Raw genomic sequence first — 5,003 nt, forward strand, 5'->3', positions numbered from 1 at the left:
TGGAAGGAGCTGCGGCACTCCACACCCGCAGGATTAGTCCTCTTCAGCTTTAAACAGTTGCCATGGCTCTTGACTACCTGCCAGCCCCCATCTTGTGACGGTGTACTATGTACGTCGCCTGCCTGAGGACTTGATGAACGAAGGACTCGATTTTCCTTCCTCATGGCCTCCACAGTCCTCTCTAACTCTTCAATTCTCTCCAAGAGAGAATTTACTAACTCAACTGTACCCCCATCGGCCCCGCCTCATCCCCTCATTGCACCACTGTAACTCATCCAACCAGACATGGTCAACCCAAGAGCTAGCCCGAGCACGTCCTATCACCTTTAGGACCTGAGGTGAACTGAGGACCTGAGGTGAACTGAGGAGTTGTTTAATCTCCACAACCTATGTAGGATGGTTTATGTTGTCATTTGGGATCTTAACTTAATCTTTAATGGCCTGTTCTTTCCTTCCTCATACCTTCTCAATCTTGTTATTTCATCTACTTCTTCCTCAAACTTTTCCTCTTCTTCAGTATTCAAATTTCTCAATACACTTTTCACCTAATTCCTCTCATAACTTTCCCGCTGAGTCTTCACTGTGTTTTTCTTCTTCTACACCAAACATTATGACACATTTTTTTCTTATCTGCCATGTCCCTCACCATTGTTTCTGTGTGTGTGTGTGTGTGTGTGTGTGTGTGTGTATGTGTAATCTAAGTGTGGCCTAACTAACGCTAAATAGAGTCCGAGTATGACCTCTGCACTCCTGTTGGTTACCGTCCTGTTAATAAAGCCTAACACCTTGTTAGCCACATTCCTCGCACTAATACATTGCTTCCTTAGTTTTAGGTCAGAGTTCACTAACACTCCCAAACCCCTTTTACACTCTGATCTGCCTATCGCTGTGGGAGGAAACAAGGAAAATGAGTGGAGGAAATGGGACGGGAAAAGAAGAGAGGTAGGGAGAGTCAGGTAAAGGTGAGGAAAAAGGGGGAGAGAAAGGGTGTGAGTGAGAGGGAAAGAGATTAAAAGAGAGAGGTAGGGAGGGTCAGGTAAAGGTGAGGAAAGTGGGGGAGAGAAAGGGTGTGAGTGGGAGGGAAAGAGATTAAAAGAGAGAGGTAGGGAGGGTCAGGTAAAGGTGAGGAAAGAGGGGGAGAGAAAGGGTGTGAGTGGGAGGGAAAGAGATTAAAAGAGAGAGGTAGGGAGGGTCAGGTAAAGGTGAGGAAAGAGGGGGAGAGAAAGGGTGTGAGTGGGAGGGAAAGAGATTAAAAGAGAGAGGTAGGGAGGGTCAGGTAAAGGTGAGGAAAGAGGGGGAGAGAAAGGGTGTGAGTGGGAGGGAAAGAGATTAAAAGAGAAAAACTGGGAGGTGAAAGGAAAAGAAAAAAGAAATGAGAAGGAAGGAGAAAAATACGTGGACGGCGAGGGAGAAGAAAGAAAGGAAGTGGGGGAGGAGTGAACCAGGGAAAAGACTAACGGCGCAATAGACCGCGACGAAAAAAAAAAAAATAGGTGGGTGACGTAGGTGCTTAGTTAGGTGTGTTCCTACTGTTGTGTCTTACTGATGATTTTGGGGCTGAATGATAATTGTGTATGATTTATTCCACTTTGGTATAGACTACTGACGTCTGTATATACTTTCTTGTTGCATTGGTTGGACATCTTGGTGAGGTTATTGCATGGGTTATTTTGCTATCTCATCACTTTCTGCCCTTTTTAAACTGCCAGGTAACCCCGAGGTGTACGGGGAAACTCAAGCAGGTCCACTGAGAGCATCTCCAGGGGGAATGAGGTTTGAAGCTTTAAGGTCGGTGGGCTACTAATCTGGGGTGTAATCTTGCAGAACTGGCAAAACTCGCAAGAAAAACACACGTCCCTAACAAGCGAATCCAGGGATGCCAAGCAATCTTACGCACCACTTCCACTAACTTCAGCCTTCCTACATGGGCCAATTGGGCATGAATGTGATACGTCCTTTCCCTGCATGATGTAATTACGAAGAACTCGTATGGTCCTTTCACTCCGTTGTAACGTAATCAAGTCCACTCCCTTCAACATGGATGATACTGTAGGTCCATCTTCCTCTAGCCAGTAATTAAAGCAAAAGTGCACGTTAACCGTTGGTTTGGATAGCGGGTAGGTATGTTGTCCCTCCTGATCACTTAATATGAACTCCTTACGTAATCAAGCTATATGTGGTTTTGGGTTAGGAAATTTGACCCAAGCAACACACATAAGGGTATGGCAGACTTCACAAACACGAACGGAAACCCTTCACTTAGCCGATGGCCCATTATAGTCACTGGTAACCTTACAATTTATGTCACCTCTACTACTGATCTGCCCACTCCTGACAGAGTGAGTTTTGTCTCATTTTCCAGAGGTATCAAGGCTTGCTGTTGCACATCCGGTGGTAAACACAGGAAAGCTTCTTCACAAAGCAGGCTAATATCAGCGCCGGTGTCCATCAAGGTACATTTAAAATTGGGACCAATTTGCACGAACACGTCCTTGCCAGTTCTGAGAACGTAACATACAATGCAGACATGTCTTCAAGACCGAAAACCTCTCCTTCACCTTCATTTGGATGCTCTGGCTCTCCAATGGCACCTTTATCTGGTGATGCCTGAACTGGGTGGTACTGATTTGTTTCCTCTGTGACTGGGTTGTAATGTATTCCTGCCAGAAGCTGTAAATGTATACGGTCCCGTGTGTGTGAAGCACGTTCTGAACGAAGGGAATAGACTAGAGGATAGTCAGCACCAAAGTGCACCCAGATGTCAAGGTTAAACAACTCGCTGGCTACATACAGGGCTTCCGGTGGTAAGGCCACTCCTCGCTGGTAGATTAACTTTATTTCCCGTGCTATTTAACTATCTTTCCTCAAACCAGCTGTGTCCGTAGGTCCATGGCTGAAACAGGAAGTCCAAAGGACAGGTTGAATCGATCTCGATGGTATCCAAGCACGTTTAGTAGACAGTAACATTGAGTCACCTCCTCCAGCAACAGGTCCTGATAACATCTTTAATCCTGGTGGCAAATAATCTGGGTCCAGTTCTTCATCTTTCTGGGGTGTCGAGGAGTCTAGACGGGACATGAGATCTGCAGCAAAATTTTCTTTTCCGCGACAGTACCGTATCTCCATATCATATTCTTCCAGTTTTAACATTGTCCTGTTGATGCGTGCATTTTCCAGGGCCATATTCTTTAGATACGTGAAGGGACGGTGATCTGTGTACAAGATAAAAGGTACACCATAGATAAACGGCCTGAAACTCCTCATCGCCCAGCGGATTGCTGCCAGTTCCCTTTCAAAGACAGACTAACCTCGTTGCGCCTTCGAAAAGCCTGTGGAATTATACGCTATGACGCGCTTCTCTCCGTCTTGTTCCTGGGGAAGACAGGCCCCTGCTCCAGTTCCAGATGCGTCTACATAGAGCTGCAACTTGGGCGCATCATTGCTGTAGTTAGGGAAGGCAAGATGCAGATCCTCTTTCATACAAGTCTTGAGTTTTACAAAGGCCTCTTCCATCTCCTCCGTCCACTGGATCTTCTTCCTTTTGGGCCCGGCAGTCTGAGCTGCAAGAGGCTTGGCTATTACAGAGCAGTTGGGGATAAATTTTCGCTGGAAATTAACGAGACCCATAAAACTTCCGAGTTCAGTAACTGTGGTTGGTCTCTGGAATTGTTCTACCTGCTCAACGTATTCTGGGCTTTTTCTGAGCCCCTCTCTACTGACAATATGCCCCAAGAATGGAACAGTGTCCTTGAACCATTGGCACTTAGATGGTTTTATTTTGATCCCGTACTGGCTGAAGGTGTTGAGGACTTTGCTAACCAGCTGGAGATGTTCCTCGAACGTACGGGACCTAAGCATGACATCATCGATGTAGACTGAGACGGCGTTACTGGGGAACCATCGCAGTACCTCTGTCATGTCTCTTTGAAAGGCAGATGGGGCGTTCTTAAGGCCGAAACTGAGGCGCTTAAACTGGTAATGTCCCTTGGTTGTAGAGAAGGCTGTCAGTGGCCGGCTCTCCTCGTCCAAGGGGACCTGATAATAACCCCTGATCAAGTCTAAAGTAGTGAAGTAATTCATGCCGTGCAGTCCAAAAATCATATCCTGCAGGTTGGGGAAGGGAAAACGGTCCGGTTTTGTGGCGGCATTAAGCTGGCGATAATCCACGCACAGCCGCAGACTTCCTTCCTTTTTCCTGATGGGGACGACTGGTGAAGACCATGGACTGTAACTGTGCTCGATGATGTTTAAATCAAGCAATTCCTGGCTGCTGATATATTGCTTGACCTACAGGTTCTGCAAATCGGCGTGGGTTCTGGCGGACAGGAGGGTAGTCGTACAGCTCAATATGGTGTTCGGTAACTTGAGCTTCTCCTACATCGCTGTCTCCTGTACTTAAAACGTTGGATACGTTCATCAACATTTCATGAACCTGCTTGGCCTCATATGATGATAGCTGCGATAGAGGCACTTCTGTTCCAGGCGTTCAGGGTTCCACTTCTTTTCAGTATTTCCTTGCCTTTCTTCGATGTCCAAATCTACTATAGTCGAGACTGTTCCAATGCAAGTGCCCTTTTTTAGTTTCTCCTGCTTCTTCTTATTGGTGGGAGATGACTTGACTAGGATGTTTGCGATGTCATGCGTAAAGTCAACCACACCGCTCAGTGTTTCAAGATGGGCTGGGACATGATCGGCTTCAAAACAGTTGTCTGCTTGCTGTGCACCCTCTAGAGAAATGGATACCATGACGGGCATTACTTTGTTGACTTCGATGTCTTCAGCCACGTATACAGGTACTTGGTAATGAGCTATGGATAAAGGGAGGTTGTTGTTTCCAGTACACCATAATTTTACCTGACTCTATTGGTTGCGTTATCCTGCCCTTTGCTATGTCCACAGTAAGTCGGTTACCCATGAGGAATTCCGTACCCAGGAGAAGAGTGTAGCTTATCATGTTGTCGAGTACCACCAATGCTGCTTCCTCCTTAACGTTTAGACCAGGG

The 5,003-nt window shown here is 46.5% G+C and overlaps 1 pseudogene; it reads right to left on the reverse strand.

Annotated features, from left to right (window-relative positions):
* Window positions 1–301: 301 nt before the first annotated feature.
* Window positions 302–3,918, reverse strand: LOC126993739 (uncharacterized; annotated as a pseudogene).
* Window positions 3,919–5,003: the final 1,085 nt, after the last annotated feature.

This window comes from Eriocheir sinensis, unplaced genomic scaffold (genome assembly GCF_024679095.1).
Source record: "Eriocheir sinensis breed Jianghai 21 unplaced genomic scaffold, ASM2467909v1 Scaffold663, whole genome shotgun sequence".
Classification (NCBI taxonomy): Eukaryota; Metazoa; Arthropoda; class Malacostraca; order Decapoda; family Varunidae; genus Eriocheir; species Eriocheir sinensis.